Source organism: Geotrypetes seraphini, chromosome 9, assembly GCF_902459505.1.
Source record: "Geotrypetes seraphini chromosome 9, aGeoSer1.1, whole genome shotgun sequence".
In the NCBI taxonomy this organism is placed as follows: domain Eukaryota; kingdom Metazoa; phylum Chordata; class Amphibia; order Gymnophiona; family Dermophiidae; genus Geotrypetes; species Geotrypetes seraphini.
In genome coordinates, this window is record NC_047092.1 from 184,366,184 (window position 1) to 184,393,758 (window position 27,575).

The 27,575-nt window shown below is 44.8% G+C and overlaps 1 protein-coding gene across 4 annotated transcripts in view; it reads right to left on the reverse strand.

The window, feature by feature from the left end:
• LPP (LIM domain containing preferred translocation partner in lipoma) overlaps window positions 1-27,575 on the reverse strand; it is a 715,450-nt gene that overhangs the window by 442,538 nt on the left and 245,337 nt on the right. For 2 of the 4 annotated variants that reach the window (XM_033958131.1, XM_033958125.1), the window contains exon 1: window positions 9,038-9,138. The exons of 1 other annotated variant lie outside the window; for it this stretch is intronic. The gene's annotated coding sequence lies outside the window, so the exon portion shown is untranslated. Of the gene's footprint in view, window positions 1-3,791; window positions 3,809-9,037; window positions 9,139-27,575 lie in introns of those variants that run through there. One more of the 4 variants, XM_033958129.1, reaches the window with a different exon arrangement.

The window sequence follows — 27,575 nt, forward strand, 5'->3', positions numbered from 1 at the left end:
TTTCCGTCTGGAAAATCCAGACCCCCTAGACCCGCCCAATCCCACCCATAACTGCCACACCCCGGTTCCACTCCATCACGCCCCCCCCCCCCCCCCCCCGCTGCCTGTTCTGATCGGGCAAGCACATCCACGTATGATATCACGTAAGGTGGCCGATTAGCATCCTTCTCCAGCGGTAGAAAGTGGGGGGGGGGGGGGGGAGCTGAAAGCTTTAACCTACAGAACAGACAATATAGGAACGGAGAGAGCACCAACCAAGAAGAGAAAAGAGACAGTCTGGTTGCTCAGAAGCTGCTGATGCAGGCTAGAAGGGAAGGTGGAATACAGTGGGGGCTATTCAAGTAAAAAAGAGCTGCTAGAGGTCAGGCACCCCGACAGGCTCTTTGAATGAGAGTAAGGGAAAGTGGACTAGGAGCCAGTCCTTAAGAAAGAAAACTTTAGGAGTAAGGGAGACTGGCTTTTTGCTCAAGCAAGGGGGGAAGGGAACCTAGTTTGGAATTAGGTCCCGGCATAATGCAAAATAATTCACAGGAAAAAAAAAAAAAAAGTCAGTCTTAAAGAAGATAATCCTGTGGGTTTGAAGAGAAAGTGGAAGTCCCAAGCGATCTCTCCGAGAGAGAAAGAGATAATGGCTACTGCAGAAGGGCCGACTAGATGGGCCATTTGGCCTTTCTCTGCCATCATGTTTCTATGAGCCACTGTGGTTTGCACCGGATATAACTAAGGGGAAGACAGAACCTGCCTGGCTGAAGAGTTGTGTTACGTGAGCAACTTGGAAAGCCCAAAGGAAGTGGGAGAGGGGAAGGAGGCGTGGAAGAAAGGAGTTCCTTTGTTGACTGAAGGAAGAGCGTTCTATGTTAGTTGTGCTAGAAAGGACCAAATTCCTCAGCCATGATGATAACTAGTAGATTAATTAAAATCTAGGGGGGGGGGGTTGGGTGATATCAAATAAAAACCATTTTATGGAACATTCTAGAGCCTGGCAGGCTATTGGGGCTTAAAGAGTGGGATCCCAGGTAGATCAGGTGCATCAAACCTCGGCCCTCACCAGGTTGGGCTTTCAGGATTTTCCTAATGAATATGCATGAGATCCCTTTACATACAATGGAATCAGTGCTTACGAATATATCTCAAGCAAACTCATTGGGGAAATCCTGAAAAGCCGACTGAACTGCGGATGACTTTTCCGAAGGAGAGAGGTGCACAGTGATTCTGGCAGCTCAGATCCAAGTGGCCAGAGAGCTGGTGACCTTAGTTCAAGTCCTTGCTGATGCTTAGTACACGAAAATAAGACAGTGTGTAATATTAATTTTGGACCCAAAAAACATACTAGGTCTTATTTTCGGGGTAGCTTTTTTTTTTTCATGTATATGTCATCTCTCCGTTCCTCTCCTTCACCTCAATTCTTCCTCTTTCTGTTCTCTCCCCCACATGTGCAGCATCTTTCCTCTCCTCTCACCCATCCCCTTGTGCCTTCCCTCTGCAGCATCTTTCTCTACCTCCCATCCCTCGTGCAGAACCCTTGCCCAGTTTCTATCCTTCCCTCCCTTCTATCCCTCGGGCAGAACCCTTGCCCAGCTTCTATCCTTCCCTCCCTCCCATCCCTTTTTCAGCAGAACTCTTGAGCACAGACCCCCCCCCTGCGCTGCACAGCCGAACCCCCGCTGACCCTCCATCCTTCCCTCCCATCCGAACCCTGCTGACCGCGAGCCCTACCACCCTCCAGAGCAACTTTGGGCCGGCATCACTCTAAACAGGCTTCGCGGCCTCCTCCGTTGGGGAATTCCCTCTGCCGCATCACTGATGATGTCATCAGTAGCACGGAAGGCTCCGACGAGAGAAGGCCGCAAAGCAGCCTGTTTAGAGTGATGCCGGCCTGACACTGCTCTGGAGGGAAGTATGTAGGGTTCGCAGTGGGTGGGGTTCGAATGGGAGGGAAGGATGGAGGGTCAGCGGGGGTACGGCTGGGCGGGGGGGGGGAAGTGCTGCTGCCAGCTACTAGGGCTTATTTTGGGGGGAAACACAGTAGTATGGTTTCAAACCTATATCCATGCTAGATGAACTTTAATAAAACAAGTCGTTCTGAAAAGCACAAAATCTTTCTTTTTTTTTCCTAATTTTATTTATATACCACTTATATCCTAAGTGGTTTATATTCAGGTACTTTATCAAATTTCCCTATCTGTCCTGGTGGGCTCAAACTCTAGCTAGTGCACCTGGGGCAATGAGGAGATTAAGTGACTTGCCCAGGGTCACAAGGAGCAGCCAGGGATTTGAACCCACAGCCTCTAACCCCTGTGTCTTTGTAATATCTTCAAATTTCCACCTACCCTAGGTTGTTCAGTTCCCTAACTCAGGTGTTCATTTTCTTTGCATGTTTACTGCCTAATCCTCTGGGGCTGTTTAGGTTATTGGTCCCCAGATTCTTTGGGCTTTCTGTGTCTGGTTTCTCATTTTTGCCACTTCCTACTCCATTTCTAGAATTTGCCACAATTTCGACCTCCACCTACTCATTCCAGGAACAGCTGTCTCTCTCTCTCTCTCTCTCTCTCTCTCTCTCCAAAGCTGCTATTGCCTTCCTAGTTGCTATTAAAAAGAAATTATTCCGGCTTTACAATTAGTACAAATAATCTCAGGCATCCCCTACCCTCTATGTCATGTCTTGTCTGTCCATGTTAGATTGTAAGCTCTTCCGAGCAGGGACCATCTATAAATGTTTAAAATGTACAGCGCTGCGTACGCCTTCAGCACTATAGAAGTGATAAGTAATAGTAGTAGGAGCAGCATATCTTTTCTAATTATCTCTTTATCTTCTCACCGCTAAGCCATATCTCAGAACGCTGCTGCGCGCTTCATAGTCCGCCAGAGTCGTTATACTCACATTACTCCTCCCCTCGGGTCGCTTCACTGGCTCCCAGTCCATCTCCGCAAACGATTCAAACTCCTCGTACTGACGTTCAAGTGGGCTCGCTCAGTATCTTTCCTCTCTTGTTCCCCCCCTCCCCCCCCCAAATACTCCCCTCCGGGAACTCCGCTAATCAGACAAGTCCTTCCTCTCTGTACCCTCCTCCTCTATCGCCAACTCCCGACTCTGCCCCTTCTACCTCGCTGCATCACATGCTTGGAACAACCCACCCGGCTTGTTACGTCAGGCTCCATCTCTGACGGTATTCAAAGCCAGACTAAACACCTGCTTATTTAAAGCTGCATTTAAACACTAACTCAACCAACATATCTGCCTGTCATACCCTTAATAGTCCCCTAGCACCTCTGTGTGGCTGCCATAATTAGACTGCAAGCTCTTCTGAGCAGGGACCGACTCTTGCATGTACAATGTACAGTCCAGCGTGCACCTGCTAGCGCTCTAGAAATAATAATTATTGTTGTTCTAATATTGTCCCAGACCATCTGGATCGCAGGACAATCACATTAGATGTCATCAAACTATGTTCACAATCCCTCCAGCATGTCTGTCGTTTCCTGTTTCCCTGGGGTCATATATGTTTGAAAAAGAATTGTTTTCTCGCGTATCTAGAAGGGCAGCGCACATGGAGACCATATTTCCAAACCCATTGCTCTCGCCACCAGTGGCAACCAGTGACAACCAGTATCCCTCTCCCGCTTTTGCAAACTAGCATAAAGTGCAAATTGTTTTACAATTCGGTGTTTTATGCCCCCTTGCTATCTCTCCTCAACCCTTCCTGGTGAATGTCTAACCACTCCTAGAGTTCCTATGAGCGTCTGGAGCAGCGCAGAGCATTCAGCCCGCCGACTGCGCTAAAAAACGCTACCTGAAGTACTGAGCAGGCCTAAGGTGCAACGTTTGCAATTTTCTGTCTGGTGAGGAAGGTCCGATTCTTCAAGACGCCATTTTCTCTCAACCAGCTGAACCGCATTTCCTGCAGTGAATTAATTGGCAGAGTCAGGGTCAAATCATATTTGGTGTATTACCTCTTTTTAGAGTTTCAAATCTGAGCCAATTGTAGGTTGCTTAAACAGACATCCCATTTTTAAAAATATTTTAGGGCTTCGAAAGCATCACCCTCCAAACCGTTCCCTCAACCAACCCTCATCACCCTCCAACCGTTTCCAACCAATGCTGGTCTACTCGTCCTAATGACCAATACAGCGCTATTTTAATCTGCGCTTGCTTAAAATTAGGAAGAGATAAGCCTCTTCCTCAAAGATAGTCTGGATTTCTTGACTTTGCATATAAAAGTAGTCAGCAATCTAATCCAACGAAGAAGTTTTCTTGTATAGGCATGGAAGCAATGAGAATACTACCCATGGCAGAAGATTCATCTTGATAACATTAATCTATTATAAATAGATAGTGCTAGGAAGGATCAATGATTAGGGTTCTTATAAAGTGGGGGAGGGGCCAGGGGGGATGTGAAGCGTAGAATTCTCCAACAAAGCCGAGATATCTATCCCTAAATATTTGATCCACCACTGCCACGGAAATGGATGTTTCGGTTTCCATTAAACAACTACCGTAACTCAGGGAGTAATGTGTTGGGTAGGACCATAGATTAGGCCAAATTCTCAAAACTGTGCCAAACGTTAGGCAGCGGTAGGGGTCTACGGCTGCCTAATTTAATGGTTTTAATTGATGATACATGGCGCGGTAATTGACAACATTGTATAAAACCAATTAAAATGTAGGTGCTTGCAAGCACTACAAACGATGGCATTCAACTCCCATCCATAGAGGCGCCTACATCTGATGTATTTATTTATTTAAAGGATTTATAAACCGCTTACAATTGAATCGAAGTAACATACATAATATAATGAGAAACCATAAGTACATCACATACATAGCAGAAAAGAGAAACTAAAACTCTTACTTATCTCTCAACATCCCTTCATTAACCCTTTGAGGCAGTGTGATGCTATTACAAGTAGGCGTGGTTTATGCCAGAACTGGATGTAGGCACCTCTATGGTTGTGATTTTCGTCAACAGTAGGCATCAGAAACGTAGGCCTGTGAAAGCCTGGCCTAAATTTCTGGCACCTACTTTCGACATGGCTGCAATTCTCTAAATGGCGCCCTTGCGTGATCCTCAAAAATTTAGAGAAACCAGGCCTGAGGTCCTAAAAGATTGGGAGTTATACCTGCTACCAAACATGTTTAGGATTTGAGAAATAGCTGCAACTGAGGCTTGGTAGGGGAGGCCCCCTTAATCTCCCAGGAACTGTCCCCCTCAATTGCCAAACTGGTAAAAGTAACCAGTCACTGTTACATTTTACAGTTAAGCTGAAGATATGACTATGGCAATTCCAATATATTCATCATTTGCTCAATCTATGCAGTTAATTTCCACCACTGTAGAATTATGGGTCTGAATTTAAGTTAAAACTTAATACAAAAAAAAACAAATCCTCTCTTTTACTAAGGTGCGCTAACCAATAAGTGCCCGGTAAACGCTAACGCTTCCATAGACTAACATGCATGCGTTAACGTTTTGTGCACCTTAGTAAAAGAGGCCCCAAATTATTCTATGCTACTCCTTGCAAGAAGAAATAGAGAAGAGGATGCATCTGAATGGAATTTTGGGCTATAAGAATTCTAGGGGTTATTTTAGATCAAAATCTCACAATGAATTCAAGTGCAGATGCTTTAGTAAGGAAAAGTTTCTATATGTTGTGGAAATTATGGACTATTAGACCATATTTTGATGTTTCTTCTTTTAGACTGTTGGTACTGTCATTAATTCTAAGTATTTTGGATGACTGTAATGTAGTTTACTTAGCAGCTTATCATAAAAATCTTCATAGATTCCGCATCATAGAAAACCCGGCAGTCCGATTAATTTTCAATCTGAAAACAATCAGATCGTGTCACACCTTATTAGCAAAGACTACATTGGTTACCAGTCGAGGCCAGGGTCAGATTTAAGGGCTAGATTCACTAAGCAAACCGATCGTTTGCGAGCCCTTAGCGATCAGATTTCCCTCCTGCAGTAATCACTAACCTGTGTAGCGATCTGCTTCCAGTGCATGCATGCAAATTAGGGGAACTGCATGCAAAGTAGGCAGGGACGCGATTCACTAAACTTTTTTTCGATCCGACTGGGCTCGCAAAAAGCAACTGCTCAGGACCAATCGCTGAAGCCCTTTGCGACTGCCCTGCCTTCTGCCACCCTGCTTTCTAACCTGTCAGCCCCATCTCCTGCAGTCCCGAACGTGCCTGCCTGCTCGCCCCGACTCTCCTGCTCTCTGCCGCCCTTCCCCGCAGTGCAAGCCTGTAGTTTTAAAGCGGGGCTGTATGCCGCAGTGCAGCGCCAGCTTTAAAACCGCAGGCTCACACTGAAGGGAAGGAGGGAAAAGGCTGCCGCTACCGCCACATAGGAGCAGGAGAGTCGGGCCCTGAACATGCCTGCCCCGACTGCCTGTGCAAGCCTGTGGTTTTAACACGAAGTGGATTAAACCCACGGGCTCGCAAAAGTTTAAAGTTTTTTTTTAAAAAAGTGGCGGCTGGGATGGGTCTGCGCATGTGCGATCCATGCAGGCAGATAGGGTTGTTCCTCTGATCGCTCCCCCCATCTGCATTTGTCGGACCTGCCTGAATCGGAAACGGATTGTTCCGATTCGGGCAGGTTAGTGAATTTAGCCCTAAGTTTGGTTGTACCTATATATATAAAATCGGAGGTATGTATGTGTGTGTGTATGTGCCGCGATCACGCAAAAACGGCTTGACCGATTTGAACGAAACTTGGTATGCAGATCCCTCACTACCTGGGATGATATGTTCTGGGGGTCTCGCGGCCCACCTGCACACGTGGGCGGAGCTACAAACAGAAAATCAGATTTCACCCATTCATGTCAATGGAAAAAATGTCAAAAGCTGCCTTTCTCACAGTAATTCAAAAACGGCTTGACCAATTTTAACGAAACTTGGTATACTGATCCCTCACTACCTGGGGTGATATGTTCTGGGGGTCTTGCGGCCCACCTGCACACGTGGGCGGAGCTACAAACAGAAAATCAGATTTCACCCATTCATGTCAATGGAAAGGATGTAAAAATCTGCCATTCTCACCGTAATTCCAACTCTAAAACACTTTCTATGACACTATAACCACTAGGGACATCGTTTCTATTCTACCACGGACACCATACATATAGAGTTTGTATGTTCTAACTGTGTTTGTAACGGTTTCCTTCATGCACCCCAGTTCATAATGTTATTACATTACATGAGTACTCACATATGCTGAACTAGGAACACAGGTTCCATTCTGAACCGGGAACAAACTGCATGGAGTTTCTTTTCAACCTGAGTTTCCACATATTGAGTTGTTTAAATCAATACTGAAACTTTTGGATGCCACTTATTCCAACAGATCTTCCTTTTCAGTTTAAGAGATTGCAAATTCCAGTGAGACTTGCATTCTCTATCACAATCAACAAATCACAGGGACAGACTATTACATACTGTGGAGTGGATTTAAGATCCCCCTGTTTTTCCCATGGACAACTCTATGTTGCTTGCTCAAGGGTGGGTTCACCCAAGAATTTATATGTTCTTGCTCCAGGAGGTGAAACTAAAAATGTTGTTTATAATCAAGTTTTGTGTTAGTTCTATTGTATTCATTTTGTCAAATATTTCACATTATAATTTGAATATTGTACTTTTTATATAGCTGCAAAAAAATAATTTCTTTCACCACTATAAAGTATCTTTATTTCAATCCATTTACTGTGTTATTGCTATAATTAAATACCCGTGCAACGCCGGGCCATCAGCTAGTATGCTATAAAGTCTTACATGGCTTAGCACCTGATTATCTTCTGGATCATTTTTTCATTCATTAATTCACAACGCCCAAGACGTAATTGTAAATTGTTTGCTTTTCCATCGGTTTATACAAGAGCTATTTTCAACGACTCCTGTCTTTTCAGGCAGCTTCTTGTGATCAAGAGTTTGTAGATCTGTTAGGTAGTTCTGTCTCTTACCAGCAGTTCAGGAAATTATTGAAAACCTACTGATTTAACAAATGTTTCTAATTTCTAGGTCATTTGTGTTTTTTTATTGTCACTGTTCACCTTTCTTTTGTAAACCACATAGAACTTCTAAGGTACTGCAATATATAAATACATTTTTATGTTATGTTATGTTATGTTATATTTCCAAGGTTGCAAAGAAAACCCGATCTTTTATGAGTTTAATTTTCTTCAATGGATGTTGATGCTGCGGGCACCGCCATTTCTCCCGTATTTTAGGACAAGCTGCGCGTCGGCGGATTCTGTTCTAATGTACCGGGAAAACTTGAAATGCACTGACCAGTAAGTCCGAATTATAACTTCCACAACGGGGCTGTACATGTCAGCAGTTTGCCCCTGATGTGCCATTATTTAAAAATTATTTGAATGGAACACTCTGCCGGAGTCTGTCATAGGGGAAAACACCCTCCAGGGATTCAGGACAAAGTTAGACAAGTTCCTGCTGAACCAGAACGTACGCAGGTGGGGCTAGTCTCAGTTAGGGCGCTGGTCTTTGAGAAGAGGGCCGCCACGTGAGCGGACTGCTGGGCACGACGGACCACTGGTCCGACCCAGGAGCGGCGTTAGATAGATTGTGAGCCCACCGGGACAGATAGGGAAAATGCTTGAGTACCTGATTGTTAAACCGCTTAGATAACCTTGATAGGCGGTATATAAAAACCTAAGAAACTTGAAACTTAAACTTCTTATGTTGTACTTGCCTCTCTGAGTCAAAGCTGAATTCCTGACTTTGGGTTCGGTACGGACTGTATCTGATATGTATCCTATATGCATCTGGAACCCCAACCGCACCCCTCCCCTCCAGGATGTTCCCACATAGCAGGTCAGACTCGTTCGGTGCAGCTGCAGCTCCAGCTAAGTCTGCAATTCCTGACCACCTTTTCCTAGCAGCCTAGGAGGAAAAGCAGGGGTCAGGGGGTCTCCTGCAGGCTGGAAAGCAGGAGCGTCAGGCAGCTCAGGTCTCTTATCTTGGCTCTCAAGTGGGAAAGCCAGTCTGTGTCTCTCAGCAACTTCATGCTGTACTTACTCAAGGCGCTTGCAACGTCCCCAGCCTTAATCCGAGCTGCATTGTTCCCTCCTCTTGCAGCACAATCTGTGCTGGCTCTTTTCCTCCTCCTGTCCTTCTTTGCTCTCTTTGTTTAACTTCCGGGTTGGGATTCTTCCCAGGCTTCTGATCCTCTTCCTCTGGAAGTAATGGGCCATCTGGGAAATGTAGTTCCATGTGATTCTTGCACTTCCCTTCCTGCCTGAAAACAGGAGATTCTCCTGGCAAAATGCTGCAAAGCAATCTGTATTCCATGTGAATGAAGACTCTTTGGAACATGTCAGAATTGCTTCACTATTTTTGTCCAATGTGCCTGTCATAATTAGCAAGTAAGCTCCTGCATGTTTAACGTAAAACACTGCGTGCTTCTGGCACAGGGTTACCTACGGTTACCAGATTTTCCATCTGATAAAAAATAGGGTGATCAGACCTGTTGCCATGCCCTCAGGCCCACCCACATCACGGGTTTTGGAAAGTCCTTCCAGGCACCGATTGGAAAATCTGGCAACCCTAACCATAACCATTGGCCAGGTAGGCCTGGTAGGCAATAGAGAGGTGAAGAGTCCATAGAAAAGTGACGGCAGAAAAGGGCCAAAGCCCATCCAGTCTGCCCACTCTACTGACCCTCCCTTCTAGTTACCCTTTGAGAGATCACACTTTGATGACCCATCCCCTTAACTCTACCCTCTTAGAGATCCAACATATGCATCACATCTATGCTTAAAATCTGGCACGCTGCTGGTCTCGATCACCTGCACTGGAAGCCCATTCCAATTGTCAACCACCCTTTCGGTGAAGAAGTACTTCCTGGTGTCGCCATGAAACTTCCCGCCCTTGATTTTTAGCAGATGCCCTCTTGTGGCCGAGGGTCCTCTAAGAAAGAAAATATCATCTTCTACCTTGATATGACCAGTGATATATTTAAACGTCTCAATCATGTCTCCCTCTCCCTACGTTCTTCGAGAGAGTATAGCCGCAATTTATTCAGCCTTTCTTTGTATGAGAGATCCTTGAGCCCCGAGACCATCCTGGTGGCCATTCGCTGAACCGACTCAACTCTCATCACATCCTTACGGTAATGTGGCCTCCTTGGAGGGGGAGTGGGGAGATGTGCTTCTAGGGATTTGTACTTGAGGAGAAGCATGCAGGAGGAGGCTGGAGAGAGGTATTTGGGGAACAGGGGCAGTGGACAATTCGCACAGTGTGTATTTTTAGCTTGCTCTGAGCATACAGTGTGGATATTCTAAAAACCCAATTGGCCACAGGGACCCATGGATGATTTTGGGAACCAATGACCGCCTGTCTAACAAAATACACTTCTCCCTCCTTAATCGCAGGGGTTGGGGGTAAAGCTGGCCCGCAAATACCAAAAATATCTGAGTAACGTTTTTCTATCATATTCGCAGTATTGTGGTTAAACCCCTCACGAATACTGTGAAATCGCCCCAAAAAACTTATTGTTAATATTCACGATTGTTTTTTAAAAACCCAAGTTATGTATTGCAGTTCTTGCATTGTACTGTACACTTTGGTGATGGGATAATCGCGCGCCAGACGCCAGCGCACCGACAATCCAGCCCCAAATTATAGAGAAAATGGAACTTTTCCTGAAAAAAATAAGAAAAAGTTCCGTTTTCACTATAATGGAGGTTTCCAACCCCGCCGAACCCCCTTCCAACAGCAGGGCGAACACTAACCAATAAAGTGGGGGGGGTTGCCACCCCAAACCCCCTGTCGGACCTCTTTAAAAATTACTTTTCCCCCCCACGCTTCTGTCTTGCGCCGAATTGTCGGCGCTAGATTGTCAGTGCGCTGGCGTCTTGCGCGCCACTGTCTATGAACCGTACACTTTGGCATACACTGTACCGTAATGTTATACATAATCCTATAACACAGGCGATGTCTTCATCCTCGCTGTCCTGTACATGTTCCACATGCGGTGCAGGAGGAGGAGACAAAGAGAACAAATTCTATAAGAAGCGCCCAAACGTTAGGCACCGTTCAGCGCGATTCAAGTCAAGTTGGCTGAATCACGCTGAGCGGCACCTATTTTGGAGGCGCCCAATACGTAGGCCAGCTCTAGGCCCAACTACAAGTTAGGCGGCCATGCGAGCGCTTGAGCACGCTTAAGAGCAGCACTTCTGTTTTTTTGAAGGCCGCCTAAATTTTTAGAGGCGCCTTGTTACAGAATCGCTCTTTCTTGATAGGCGCCTAAGTTTCAATTATTGTTGATTAAAAAGCTTAATTGAGCTTCTTACTCGATTTAGATAGGCCCTTATCTGGTTGGGCGCATCCAAAATAGGTGCCAAACATTAGGCCCCGGTTGCAGAATTTGGGCCCAGGTGTCTCTTCAGGCAGTGGAAGTGGATCTTCAGTGTTTTCATCCTCATAATCCTTTATATTCAGTGTGCCGTACAAGAGTAGGAGGATGAGGAGGAAACGAAGGAGGTGCTTCCTCATGGGGTGGCTGATGCGGATGAAGTTTTTTGTTGGGGTTTTTTTTTTAATTCAATTTTCTAAATCATTCTCCCAGGGGAGCTCAGAACGGTTTACATGCATTTATTCAGGTACTCAGGCAATGGGGGATTAAGTGACTTGCCCAGGGTCACAAGGGGCAGCATGGATTTGAACTAACAACCCCAGGGTGCTGAGGCTGTAACTCTAACCACTGCACCACTCTACAAATCAAAATGTAGCAAAAGTGAGTCAAGTAAAGGACAATCAAGCCATTGTGACATCACTGATGAGGTTGGCTCTTATTGGTGGAATGAGGCATTATGATGTCACAATACCAGCCCTGGTTATCAGAGGTTGAAACTATACTGTTCTCCCAGGGGAGCTCAGAATGGTTTACATGAATTTATTCAGGTACTCAAGCATTTTTCCCTGTCTGTCCCAGAGGGCTCACAATCTCTCTAATGTACCTGGGGCAATGGGGGGATTAAGTGACTTGCCCAAGGTCACAAGGAGCAGCGTGGGTTTGAACCCACAACCTCAGGGTGCTGAGGCTGTAGCTTTAACCACTGCACCACATTCTCCCCTGTTGTAAAAATTGTTGCGGACTTTCAGTATAATGTATATGAGTAAAGCAACTGACTTACCTTCCCCAAAATTCATGGCTGTGAACAGCACGTGAAACACAAGAATCAATTTCTGTTTTAATCTCAATAGTTGGATCAGCATCTCGTTTCATATTAAAGAGATCCATCATTCAATTGCTGATCGATTTCAGAAATGTATTGTTCCAAATCCTGCCTCTATCAGAAGGATTTACGATAATGTCCATACAAGGACTGTTGCTGGACTGTTGCATCGATTCATCTCAACAAAGGTTTGATCTTTTATCTGGTGTTTTTAATATATTTAGTCATAACTTCATTAATTGCCAAAATTCCAAAAGGAACCCATGTTGATGGTCTATGAAATTTGATGGGCTCAACAGTTTGGGGAAATTGAACGCTAGCAAAGAACAAAGATACATGTAAATTCCTTAAAAATTGAGCCAGTGAAATATGAACAAGAAGTTTATCGAAATAAAGTAATGTTACAATTGACAATCCCCATTGCAGAACTTGGGTTTGAGCAATGGTGAAAGCCCTTTTACAGATATTGATTAAAGGAGTTTATTTAGATACCTTAGCGATGAAATTTACCCCCTTGGTCTAAAAACTCACACATACAATTGTAAGCTCAGCGTGCAAAGTTATAGAATACCATGTAGCTTAATATTGGCAGTAATTAGAAGTTAATCCCAATTCTGTAAACTGCACATGCAAAATCTATAGCTTACAAGGGAGGAAGTGGAGCTGGGACGGGCAGGGGTGTGGCCAGCACAAACACACACACCTTATGGAATACTAACCGTTATGCGCCTATCTGCATACAGTTCATGCAGCTGTGGACTTAGCCAATATGATTGTGACAGTTGCCTGGGTCTTGCCGCGTCGGTGTAGGTCAAACCGACGTTTCAGCCATCATGCTGTGGCTTTCTTCAGGGTGTGCTGTGAGGTCTGCACATGTCCACTAGTCATGAATTAGAAACCTAGCAGGAAAGTCTATTGGTCATGCAAGGATTCAATTCGGTGCCTACCTACAACACCTAAGTCAACCACGCCTATTCTCCGCCTCTAACCATGCCTACTTTTCAGATAGTCATCGTTAGGTGTCACTAGCAGCTGCGCAGATATCTGTTTGCCCAACCCAACCTGGCAATTTTTAAAAATTGTTTTTCTTAATGAGTTTTTAATGGCGTGATCTTATCCTCACGACTCCATTGTTGTGTGTGCTTTCCCCCTCTCCCCACCCCCCCCCCCCCACATCGATGAAGCCTCCCTTTGGCTTCCTCTCCTTGTGGTCAATTACCACACCATTTAACCCATTAAAAAACAATTAAGTCGCACACGAATTTTAGTTAGGCATCACTAGGCATCCGTGATTGGTGCTAACCTAGGCATCGTTTATAGAACCAGGCCCTTAGTGTGCATCATCCTTTTATTAAGGGACATTTTGAGGGGGTGCTGAAACATTCTCTGCCCAGCCAAGAAGAGAATAATGTGGATATAGTTCAAATGAATGATCTGAAACAATGTCAAAACATAGAATTTCTTTTCTGCAAATTGGTACTTAAGGAAATAAGATAACACTCTTTTGAGCCATAGTGGCAAAATAGCGCTCAGAATTTAGAAAGTTGGTTGGTTGGACTGAGAACTTTTCAGTGCTATAAAAGTGAGCCAAGTCCAGGACAATCAAGCCATTGTGACATCACTGATGAGGTTGGTTCTTATTGGTGGAATGAGGCATTATGACATCACAATCTCAGCTCTGGTTACCAGAGACTGAAACTCTTCACACTTGGGCTGAGAACATTTCAGCACCCCCTTGTAAGCCCTGTGCGTGTGTGGGTGGGGTGGGGTGGGAAGAGGTTTTCAGGATATCCACAATGATTTGCATGCTCCTTCTCTATTGCATGCAAATCTCTCTCATGAATATTCATTGTGGATATCCTGAAAATCTCACTGGCTGGAGGTTCCAACCAGGACAGGCTTTTGAACCACTGAACTAGAACCGGGGGATCTTCTGAGATCCCCCCCCCCCAGCTTGAAATACATTTAATTAATGGAAAATATAGTGGAGCAGAAGTGAGCAACTGGTGATACGTTGGCCAAATCAGAATATCCACCCTCATATAGAGGTAGGAGTTGCAATGTGTATATTTGTCTAGTGAAACCAGAACTGAACCAAGGTGCTGGCCTGACTTTCCAAGGTTTGAGCTGTTCATTGAGATTATTAGATTCCTCCACCCACTGTGGGAGGTGTGAAGTTTCCTGTGATGATTAAGAAAAGGTGTAAAATAACGATGCTCTTGTCAGCCGCCTCTATAACTCCTTATCATTTCAACACAGATCCTGTCTGCATTATTTTGTTATAACCTCTAACGAAAAAAAAAAAAAAAATGTTAGAGGGGGTTAGGAAGATGTCTAAGTTTAGGAAATATTTAGGTGGGGATGTGGGACCCGATAGCCTCAAAGCCACAAGACCTTGCGCACCATGAAATGACTCTGGCCAGTAGTAACGCTGTACCACTGAAGTAGCCTTACCTTGCTCAGAAATGCTCAAAACTTGTTATATTATTGAAAAGTTATTCTTTGTTCTGTTCAAAATATCTTGGCAACTGCAGTCGAATTTCTAGGCTTTCAAATTTCCATATTCTTAAATGCTCCAATGCTCATAGGAATTCTATAAGTGTTAGAGTAGGGTTACCAGACATCTGGACGGCTTTTCAAAACCCAGCACTTTGTTCGGCTTTTGAAAAGCTTCTATCAAATCGCCTTTGGGCAGGAGGGCATCTCCGCATGCGCAGATGCCATGCGATGACATCACCGCGCGGATGCCCTCCTGCTCGACGAGAGCAAGCTGTGGAGGGCGGGGCTAGGACGGGATTGGGGGCGGACTGGGGCATGACAGTGCGGGACTAGGGGTCTGGATTTTCCAACAAGGAAAATCTGGTAACCCTATGTCAGAGCAGCATTGGAGCATTTAGCAGTTCAGGCTGGGGTAGAAACCTCTACCAAGGCTTAGTAAAAGGGGGTTAAGTTCCATGCTATGAAAGATGTAATATTCGTACATATGGTACATAAAACTAAGAGACCCTTGTTCCAAATGGCGGTAAAAAGTGGCCTTAGTGTGTCATTCCCACGCTAATTTTCCTATTAAATGCATGTGCATTAGCATGTGAGCCCCTACCAACGTTTATTTTGTATGTGGTAAGGACGTATGTGGCAACCACGCGCTAATTGACAAGTGCACATCAATATAGCTGCACTAATTAGCGCAGAACACGCCCACGATCAGACCCACCCCCAGTGCTACAAAATATTTTTTTTTTTTAGCCCATATGTCGCAAATGACGATCCCACAATTAGTGGGGTGCGCACGCATTTGTGCTTAACGCAGCTTAGCAAAAGGATCCCTGAAATTAGAACTTTCTTCAGGTAGGTCGCATCCCAGACCTTCAAGGTACCTGGTCCAGTTAGCATGGATTTTAAAGATAATCCGACTGCCGTACATTGGCAGATTCTGTGATCAGTTATAAGGTATAAGTTGCAAAACATTTCCCAAAGCAGCCCGATTAAAATAATTTTTTTTTTATATATATTTTATTAAATTACAACAGTGTAATACATTTGGTTAAAAGTATCAAGTTCTTACAGAAAATACACCATTTCATGTAAATAGTATATAGAAATATAACTATATCCCCCCTTCTAACAATAAGTGATAATACTAAACTACTTTATTACTATAATAACAATATTTCATTTCCATTTTTCCAGTATTTTTCCCTCCCCTCCCCTTCTCCCACCCCGGATGTGTAATGAAAAAAAAAAAACCAAACCTCAGAAGGCAAAATATTCTTATTTACTGTGAATCAACAAATAAAGCCAATGGACTCCATATTTTTTTTTAATAAAGCACTAAATCCTAAACATTCCGCATTCATTCTTTCATATTGATACGTAGTCCATACAGTTGTCCATCAAAATGTATAATTTAATCTATCATGGCTTTTCCAATTCTTTGTGATCAATTGAACCGCAATTCCAGTCAAAATCAAGAGAAGACTGCTTTTAAATTTATCAAGGAGAGGTTTAACTTGTAACAAATTATTACTTCATATGTTAATGGAATATCTGAATGCAAAACTATATTAATTTGTCCCCAAATTGACTTCCAGAACTTAAATATCAGCGGACAAAAAAATAACAGATGATCTAAAGTCCCAATATCAGCATGACAGTGGCAGCATCTATTAGATTTGGAACTATCTAATTTTTGCAAACGAACTGGGGTCCAGAAAATCCTATGTAATAAAAATAACCACGTTTGCCTCATAGATGTACATTTCAACCTCCAAGTCTAAATACGTGGCCACCGAGATACAGAAATATACTGTTTAATCTCGATGCTCCAAATATCTCTAAGACTATTTTTCAGGGTTTTTTTTTCAAAAATTTAGAAATTAATTTAAACCACTGGGCAGCCTGATGTCCTACTAAATCTGTCTGGTAGCAAAGGATTTGCAGGCTATAATCATTTTTTTAATTTTTCCACTCCGAATGGCCTGCTTCAACTGCAGCCACCTATACTGTTGAGTTTTTAAAATGCCAAATGGTTGCTGCAGCTGTGAAAAATCCAGCAGTTTCTCATTTGATATAACATCATCCAATGTTCGAATACCTGCCTTCATCCAAATCTTGCAGGCGATCCCAGCACCGCCCACTTGAATCTTGGAGTTTAACCATAAGGATTTCGATATAGGAACATCTGTTAGTTTATCAATAACATTTTTTTTAAAAAAGCTGTCAGAACATAAGAACATAAGAAGCGCCATCTCCGGATCAGACCTTCGGTCCATCAAGTCCGGTGATCCGCACACGCGGAGGCCCTGCCAGGTGTACACCTGGCTTATTTTATAGCCAACCATATCTTTATATGCCTCTCTCAAGGAGATATGCATCTAGTTTGCTTTTGAAGCCTAGGACTGTCGATTCCGCAATAATCTCCCCTGGGAGAGTATTCCAGATGCCAACCACTCTCTGTGTGAAGCAGAACTTTCTGACATTAGTCCTGAACTTGTCCCCCCTTAGCTTCATTTCATGTCCTCTTGTCCGTGTCAAATTGGACAATGTAAATAATCTTCTCTGCTCTATTTTGTCGATTCCTTTCAGTATTTTGAAGGTCTCGATCATATCCCCACGCAGTCTCCTTTTCTCAAGGGAGAACAATCCCAGTGTTTTAAGTCGATCCTCATATACCAGTTTCTCCATACCCTTCACTAGTTTGGTTGCTCGTCTCTGCACCCTCTCCAGCAGTTTTATATCCTTCTTTAGGTAGGGAGACCAATGTTGGACGCAGTATTCCAAGTGGGGTCTGACCATTGCCCTATAAAGCGGCATTATAACTTTCTCCGATCTACTCGAGATTCCTTTCTTTATCATGCCCAACATTCTATTTGCCTTCTTTGCCGCTGCCGCGCATTGTGCTGACGGCTTCAGGGTCCTATCTATCAGTACACCCAGATCCCTTTCTTGTACACTTTTTCCCAGACTTGCACCTGACATTCTGTACTCATATTCCTTATTCTTACTGCCTAAATGCATTACCTTGCATTTCTCCACGTTGAACTTCATCTGCCATTTCTCCGCCCATTTTTCTAACTGACACAAATCGCTCTGGAGTTCCTCACTATCCTCCTGCGATCTGATTGCCCGGCAGAGTTTTGTGTCATCTGCAAACTTGATGATCTCACTGGATGTTTCGTTTTCCAAGTCATTGATATAAATATTAAAAAGGATCGGTCCAAGTACTGAGCCCTGGGGTACACCACTAGTCACTATCTCCCAGTCGGAGAACTTCCCATTAATGCCCACTCTCTGCTTCCTGTTATCCAGCCATTTGCCTATCCATCTTTGTATATCTCCCTCTATGCCATGGCTTTGTAGTTTCCTGAGAAGTCTTTCGTGTGGAACTTTGTCGAACGCTTTCTGGAAGTCCAAGTATATTATGTCCACCGGCTTTCCACTATCAATTTGCTCATTCACGGTCTCAAAGAATTGGAGTAAATTCGTCAAACACGATTTCCCTTTCCTGAATCCATGTTGACTGGGTTTCATCAAGTCGTGTGTGTCCAAGTGCTGAACTATGCTATCCTTGATCAGTGATTCAATCATCTTGCCTGGGACAGACGTAAGACTCACAGGTCTATAATTGCCCGGTTCTCCTCTCGATCCTTTTTTGAAAATTGGCGTGACGTTCGCTTTCTTCCAGTCGTCTGGTATCTGACCAGTTCTGATTGACAGGTTTGCAAGTTTTTGCAATAACTCTCCGATTTCAACCTTCAATTCCTTCAAGACTCTTGGGTGAATTTCATCCGGTCCAGGGGATTTGTCACTTTTAAGTTTGTCGATCTGGTAGTATATCTGATCTAAGTTCACTTCAACTGTGGTGAGGCTGTCCTCTATTTCTCCTGTAAACAGTTTCTCCGCTTCAGGTATTGTTGAGGTGTCCTCCTTCGTAAAGACGGACGCAAAGAAGGAATTTAGTTTGTCTGCGATCTGTTTATCTTCCTTGATGTACCCTTTTCTTCCCTTGTCGTCCAGGGGTCCCACTGCCTCTTTTGCAGGTTTTTTCCCCTTCACGTATCTAAAGAAGGGCTTGAAGTGACAGGAGGCTGCTTCTTCTGTCTCTACTGTCAGGGCTGAATCCAGTCCGTGCGGTCGGTTGGGGGCGTGCCTCCGATCGCCCCCATTTGCATGCCAATGGTTGGCGAATCGTTCGGCCTGCCTCCAATCGTACACGGATTGGAGGGTTAGTGAATCTAGCCCTAAGATACTGTATGTCACAGGTAGCCCACTGAAGATTAGTCGGTGGTTAGCAAGATTTAATTCGCCATCGATTTATCATAACTTTAAATGGAATCAGCAACTGGCACTTAATAGAAGTTCCATTATGTTTCCACCTGCGTAGAAACACACTTTAAATGCAAAATAAACGAGAGAGTTATAGCAAGTTAGGTGGGGTTTTATCACTCTGCATTAACTCCCTGATTAAATCAAAATGATCTGAGACTCAAGTGGTCCCTGGATTGTGTCCCTCTGGGGCTTTCAGCTTCCAGATAGCTTTTCTGCCGTTTTTTTAAGGCGCCTATACTGCACTCCGGACTTTGAAAATGAGACTCTGCAACTATTAGATCTTCCAGGAGCAGCGTAAACAGGGTGTGTTCCTGGAGAACTGGGCTAAATCCCCCGGGATCGGGGCTTGATTCTCACCGTAGCTCTTTGTGACCTTCAGCAAGTCACTTAACCGTTTGTAACCTATGAATCTAGTGTATCACTCCTCCCAACCTGTACCTTATTCTCGATGACTTTGCATTGCAACTACTTCGCTGTTTGTCCAGCGCCTCTTGTTGTAAACCGCTTCGAACTATCATGGCTATGGCGATATATAAAAAATAAAATTATTATTACTATTATTAACTCTCCTTTGCCCACTAGGGACAGAGAAAGTCCCCGTAGAACCCACTGTGGTCGTACCACAGAAAGAGGGTATACAAAATCCACGGCCTGTACTGTTGTTAACAAGGGCACTGTGATGGCATTTTGTGTAAGGTAAAGGGGACAAGTGGCCCATAGGTACCTCTGCTTTAAACAAGGTGCACACAGCATATTAAAAATACATAAACGAGTGAGTTCCAGCTCGAAGGGGCTTACAGTCTAGTAAAATACATAGGCACTGTGCTCAGATGGACAGTGAGAAGCAAGTCTGCATTGGGAAGTATTGTGAGTATGTCAGGGATGCATTTTCCCTCTTTCACCCATTAACAAGTGGCTGGCTGCCATGGAATCTGTAATGGAGCCTTTCTATAAAAGAATGTTTATTAGAGGGGAAAAATAGAGCAAAACCAGCTGCAGGTATGGAAGGACTGAGAACTTCTGAGGAGGAAAGAATTAGACAAGGGAAGAGATGGTGCTCAGGTTTCAAGGGAAGGAACTGGGGGAGCAATAGACTTCATTTCCTGTCAGTACTGCGTGGAGCTGGTCACTTTAAGTGGGAAGACTCCGCCCCCGCCCCCAGCAGCCAATGGGATAAGGTCAGGTGGGAGGGAACTGAACCTTTATCACCAGCGGTTGACAATCTCACTTCCTTTGTTGAGGTTAAATACAGACCATGAAAATCAAGAAATTGAAAGTATATTACCTGAAACTGTTCCTACAGACTTGGCTTTCAAACAAAGAGGAACCATGGGGATCTCTTAGAACAGGGCTGCCCAAGTCCGGTCCTCGAGATCTACTGGCAGGCCAGGTTTTCAGGATATCCACAATGAATATGCATGAGAGAGATTTGCCTGCACTGCCTTCTTGGTATGCAAATCTCTCTCATGCAGGTTCATTGTGGATTTCCTGAAAACCTGGCCTGCAAATAGATCTCAAGGACCGGCTTGGGTAGCCCTGTCTTAGAGCCACAAATTAAGATGCAAACAAGACCCTTCGAGCAGCATGACCACCAGGTCTCTTATGAACAGTCACAGCAGCTAATTTCAGAGATTATTAAAATAAGTGGGTAGGACTCTTTGGAATCGACAAGTCCAATTTTTTCGGTGAATCGGGCAGCACTAGTGTCAGGGATGTGTGCCTATCTTGCTTGGGATACAGAGGAAGGAGCCTAAGGAAGTCCTTGATTGGCTCAGACACCTCAGACCAGGGGCCTAAGGCATCTGAGCCAATCAAGGCCTTAGGCCCCTCCCCCTGCATCACATGATGCATAGGGGAGGGGGAGGCCCAGCATTGTAGACTTGACAGCCTCGGAGAAGGAGGGACTGAGCACCCCTCCCGCTTCCAACTTAAAAGGTATGGGGGGTTGAGGGGGGTCTCCTGTGGCAGGAGGGAGTGGGCATCCCTCCTGCCTTTTTTCGGGAGCTCACAGCAGCCATTTCCTATTGGCGATCTGCATGGGGCAGGAGCGTAGGAAGATCGCTCCTGCCCCGAAAGCCCGCTAGACCACCAGGTAAGGCTGGCACAGGCTGCCCAGACCACAGAGAAACGATCTTCACTCTGCCTGGCTGACACCGAAGTGGAGAAAGAGGAGACCGAAGCACCCACACTGGCCCCTGCAAACACGCATGGAAGGAGACAATCGGACGTGGAGACCACCAGGTAAGGTCTGGGGGTGGGTCAGAGTCAGCACAAAGTTATTCGCGATTTTTCACACTTCGGGGTCCGGCTCTGCCCCTAATCTCCGCGAATACCGAGGGAGAAGTGTACATTTATGCTCACTCCTCCTTGCAATCCTTAAATGAATTTTTAAAGAAATGATAATACCTCAACACTAATCCCTTCCACAGAACAATCTTTGCGAATACCTTAATAACTAAACATCTCTAGAAAGAAAGGCAACACTTATCTCCAGTGGATCCAGCCACAACCAGCGCTGGTCTACAATACAGACTCCCGACACCCTCTTCTGTCTGGGCATTTCAATCCACAATGGATCTCCTTCGGGGGATTTTGAATGCGCTGCCTCTCAAAAACATATCCTCTAAAACTCCTTCAGAATTTTCTTATTTGGAAAGTTTTCTTTATCTTTGACGTCTGCAGTCTTTTCACACAGTTACCGACTGTCATCAGTGATGCGGCAGAGGGAAGGCCCCGGCGGGGAAGGCCGCGAAGCAGCCCGTTCAGAGTGCTGCCGCCGCTTCTTTAGGAGACCTCGGAGCGGAGGTATGTCAGGTTTTATTGGGGTGGGGGAGGGGTCGCTGAATCGACAAGTCCAATTTTTTTCGGTGAATCAGGCAGCACTAGTGTCAGGGATGGAGTTGGGGAGTGTCAGGAGACTTTGGGGGTCAATGTTAACTAAGGCTTATTTTGGAGGTTGGGCTTATGTAAGGAGCATATTTAAAAATGATGCTAGGGCTTATTTTCGGGATAGGTGTTATTTTCAGGGAAACACGGTATCTCTGAAACATTTCTTGTCTTCCTCTGATACTATGTGACTCAGTGAATTTGAGCTACACACTACCACCTACCAAGCCTCTCAAACTTGACGAGAGCTGCGTCCCAGAAGAGACAGACTGCTGTTGCAAATCTCCTAGGAAAATGAAAGGTAATTATACTGGGAAGAAAGTTGGCTTTGAGGAGCTTGGTGGGGGGGATGGGGGGGTGGACAGGATGATGGGAACTGACTGGCGAAAGAGATGGATGAGTGCTGAGAGGGAAGGGGTAAAACGCGGACCTGACGGACCTCGCAGATCTAAAACCGCACGTCCTTAATAATCTGAGATCCGTGTCCGTGCCACTTGTAGCTTCTGTCTCTGACAAATCTCTATAAGATTTTAGCGCTGACGGATCCGTCTCAGCATAGGGAGGGAAAAGTATTAGGATCCGTCAGCGCTAAAATCTCATAGAGGTCTGTCAGAGACTGAGGCCCGCATTTTACCCCTTCTCCAAGAAAGGCAGAGCAGAGGGGTACATCGAGCAATTCAGAGGAAGGAAAGCAGCCGAGGCTCTGCCTCATGCCTACGATCCTCAGACTGAACCCCGGCAGCACCCGGCAACGTTTGGAGACTTCTTTTCCATAACGCACGTCCCAAACCTATGTCCCCGCTCTCTTGGCTTCTGCTCTGCCGCTCCAGCACTAGTCTCTGTCTCTGACAGACCTCAATGAGATTTTAGCGCTGATGGATCCTAATACTTTTCCCTCCCTATGCTGAGGCGGATCCGTCAGCGCTAAAATCTTATAGAGATTTGTCAGAGACAGAAGCACTAAAATCATATCGAGGTCTGTCAGAGACAGAAACTACAAGTGGCACGGACACGGACCTCAGATTTTTAAGGACGTGCGGTTTTAGATCCGCGGAGGTCCGTCAGGTCCGCGTTTTACCCCTTCCCGTGCTGAGACTCACTGGGATGGCACTGGGGAAGACCATGTTTTGAAGGAAGAGAATTGTAGGGAGAGGAATTGAGGGGAGAGGTGAGTTGGGAAGAGGTGTGTTGAGTGACAGAGCTTGAGTCTGGGAGGAGCAAGCTTCATTTTAGTTATGGATGTAACCTTTAAGCAGCTGGGCAGGGGCATCCCCTCCCCCATCCCCGTTGTGTAGGTTTCCAGCGATGGTCCTACCTTTCCCATTGAAGATTATTTTTGCCAATCTGGCCTTTGCTTTATGATTTGCTTAAGGAAAGATTTTACTTGGCAGGACATTGTCCAAGGAAACTACGGTGCTTCCAGCTTCCAGACCTGAAATAAAGCACACTGATGTCCCGTGGCCCTGAAAAGCAACCTCCACATCCTTGAATGTCTCTATATAGGAATGGGTTATGGATTGATGACGTCAAACTGAATGTCTTATCCATCTACTGAATTTGTGTTGTGTCTAGTGCTTCTGAGATAATAACATCATTTTCTGGAAGCAAATCAAAGGAGACACAAATGTCAGACTCTAGTCTGGTAGATCCACTCGCTGTTTATAACTCAGTCAGATAAGATTCATTACTTTGAAATAAACTGTCCTAGTGTCATCAGGTAGTATAATCATATCTGTATCCTTCTATAAGAAGTATACAGTCTTCCATGCATTTCTTTATAAGAAGTGTGTGTATTGTGGCTAAAACATAAAAGGAAAGACATTTTCCCCTGGGCATTATCAAAATGTAGGCAGTGTTATAAAATATTAGAAACATAGAAACCTGATGGCAAATAAAGGCCAAAAGGCCCATTCGCAACATCCACTATCTCCTCTTCTCCTTATTGGCTAAGGCTCTTAACATTTGCATCTCCTCTTCCTATTGGCTAAGGCTCTTTCCACCTGCATTGTGAGGTCATAGAGCTTTATGGTTATAGAAACATGATGGCAGATAAAGGCCAAATGGCCCATCTGCAGCATCCACTATCTCCTCCTATCCCTATTGGCTAAGGCTCTTAACATTCACATCTCCTGTTCCTATAGGCTAAGGCTCTTTACACCTGCATTGTGAGGTCATAGAAACATGATGGCAGATAAAGGCCAAATGGCCCATCCGCAGCATCCACTATCTCCTCCTCTCCCTATTGGCTAAGGCTCTTAACATTTGCATGTCCTCTCCCTATTGGCTAAGGCTCTTTTGATGAACTGCTGTCAAGGCATTATTGTATTCTAAGATGCCACATCAAAGGTGGGCATCCATAGCTGACCAATCTTTTGAGGGGCTTAAACCAAATTATATTTTCTCAGATCTTTTTTGTCAGGTCAGGACTGAGGATACTGGCCTAGGTAGTGCTTACAGTAGAAAATGACACGGGGACAAATTTTTCCCCATCTCGTCCCGTCCCATAGAAATCTTTTCCTGTCTCTGCCCCATTCCTGCAAGCTCTGTCCTCATCTGCACAAGCCTCAAACACTTTAAAATCATAAGTGTTCGAGGCTTGTGTGGTTAATGCAAAGCTTACAGGAATGGGGCAGGGACAGTGACAAAACTCGCGGGGACGGGATGGGGAAATTGAGTTCAAGTTTAATAAATATTTTGATAAAATTGAAATTTTGAAAATTCAAAGCAGAGTTCCTCTGGGGATGGGGAAAAATTTGCAGCTTCCTGAGGGAGGGAGCTCCAGCCATCATACAACAGCGACACCTAGTGGCAAGACATAGTATCCATGTTAGTTGAATTTCAAAAGGAGCCATATTTGTAGTCCTAGCTGAGAGTTGTTCCTGCAATGGCTCGAGTTGAGAAAGGGTACAAAATTAGGGGAGTGGGGGGTGGGGTGAGAGAATCTCCAGGGAGTTACAAATGATGAGTCATATTACAGGAACCCAATACTAGTTGTTTGAAATTGAGCCGAACCCAACTTCTGTGATTCTCTTACCCCACTGCATTAACCATTAGTCCACTCCTACACTCCCTCACTCACATGTATATATATATTTTTTTATTCAAGTAATTTTTGATTGAAACTGGCAAGCAGCATGAGCTCATTCATTTTGCATCATACTAAATCCATGTTCTGGTGACGATGTTTTTAAAGCATACATCAAGAGATACCAGATCAAGTTTTTATTCATTAATTTCAAATAATTCAGCTCAGTAAACACCCTCAGAGCTTTCTTTAACTGCTTTACTCCTGGCATTACAATTCTTGTGCCAGAAAATGCCTTGGCAGTGAAGGCCGCCAAAACGGGTTTTTCTAGGGATAAGAACAGCATCTGCGGTTAAGTGTTTCATCAGGAGACTGAATCGGTGCCATGTTCTGCTGGGCTCATTGTTTTCATGGATTACCAGGCTGCCATGCTCAAACTCACCCATGCCCAGAAGCACCGAGAGCAGGAACTGCTTATCAGAAAAGAGAAGGGACTTTTTTTTTTTTTTTCTTTTTCTGCTCTGTCAAGCCCAGTTCCCTAACAAACAGACTTCTCAAGCAGTTGCAACGAACTGAAAAGGTCGGTGGCCTTTCCAGGCTGTCAATCCAGTTCCAGTCATCAAATGTGTTGCTTTCGGGACTGACTTGTTGGAGAGGGTTCTAACAGTAAATAACTCTGGGTGGCATTACTGTACTATGTACGGATCATAAGAATTGCCATCGTGCCCAGAGTCCGCTCACGTGGCGGCCCCCAGATCAAAGACCAGCGCCCTAACTGAGACTAGCCTTACCTGCGTACATTCCAGTTGAGCTAATACGGATGGCTGCTTTTTTTGTTTTGTTTTAATTCGCTAGCACTAAGGTGAAAACTTTTGCTTAAATCCCAAACTGTAGCAGCCTGTTGTACCCTATGACATTTTTCAATGGTTTCCTGTTTTCTATTAAAATGACACCTATTCACATTTCCTGGACCTTTCTGGCCTAGGCAGAGGTGAAGACACACGGAGAACATGTAGTGGTTGAAAAGATAACCCTTTGTCTCCTGGAAGCTTTAGTTGTCAGCCCTCCACATGCCATGGGTTAAGCTCAGCTCATTAACAGGTGTTGATGCATTATTCGGGGTGCTCTGCCTTTTGCTTATCCATGATGTTCCTCTCCTTCCCACTGTAATATCAAAACCAAAAGTACAGCCTGTACAGCAGGACCCCCAGACCAGTTGGGTTTTCAGGATAGCGCTAATGAATATGCATGAGAGAGATCTACATATAATGGAGGTACCAGGCATGCAAATCTGCTCCATGCATATTCATTAGGGCTATCCTGAAAACCTGACTGGCCTGGAGGTCCTCCAGGACAGGATTGGGAACCACTACAAGTGTACAGCATAATTATATCAAAGCTTTTTCATTGTAAATGCAAGTGGCATGGACAAGTTTACGGGCAGATTTTGTGTGGAGCAGAGTTAAAGTCCTGAATTACGCACATTCTTGATGAAATATGCATGTTCACCCACAGTGAACATAAGAACATAAGAGTTGCCGCTGCTGGGTCAGACCAATGGTCCATCCTGCCCAGCAGTCCGCTCACGTGGCGGCCCCAAGATCAAGACCAGTGCTCCAAATGAGTCCAGTCTCACCAGTTTAGCATGAACTTGTCCCACTTGGTCTTGAAACCCTGGAGGGTGTTTTCCCTTATAACAGACTCCGGAAGAGCGTTCCAATTTTCTACCACTTTCTGGCTGAAGAAGAACTTCCTTACGTTCATACAGAATCTATCTATCCCCTTTCAACTTTAGAGAGTGCCCTCTCGTTCTCTCTACCTTGGAGAGGGTGAACAGTCTGTCTTTATCTACTAAGTCTATTTCCTTCATTATCTTGAACGTTTCGATCATGTCCCCTCTCAGTCTCCTCTTTTCAAGGGAGAAGAGGCCCAGTTTCTCTAATCTCTCACTGTATGACAACTCCCCCAGTTTATTAACCATTTTAGTTGCCCTTCTCCGGACCCTTTCGAGTAGTACTGTATCCTTCTTCATGTACGGCGACCAGTGCTGGACGCAGTATTCCAGGTGCGGGCGTACCATGGCCCAGTACAGCAGCATGATAACCTCCGATCTGTTCGTGATTCCCTTCTTAATCATTCCTAGCATTCTGTTCGCCCTTTTCATCGCCGTAACACATTGTGCAGATGACTTCATAGACGTCGATCAGAACTCCCAAGTCCCTTTCCTGGGAGGTCTCTCCAAGTACCGCCCCGGACATCCTGTATTCAAATCAGAAAATACCACAACCTACTTCATGCAATACAATCAGGCTTCAGAAAACATTACACTGGTAAACGAAGATCGGCATCTACTACCGATCCCCAGGGCAGTCCAAAGAAATTGATGGAGAAATGACAGATGCTCCTCCCCACTCCCCCCGTGACATGCATGCACCCCTTCCTTTCCCTCCATACCTTTTTAATTTTCCAGGCGAGAGCAACAGCATGAACTTGCTGCCCGTGTCGTGTTGGCCCAGGCCTGGAAGTGATGTCAGAGAGAGGCGACACCAACGCGGGCAGCAAGTTCATAATGCTCATAAGTGAAAGAGGTATGAGAGAAAGGAAGGGGCGCGGAGATGGACAGGTGCCTGCATCCTAT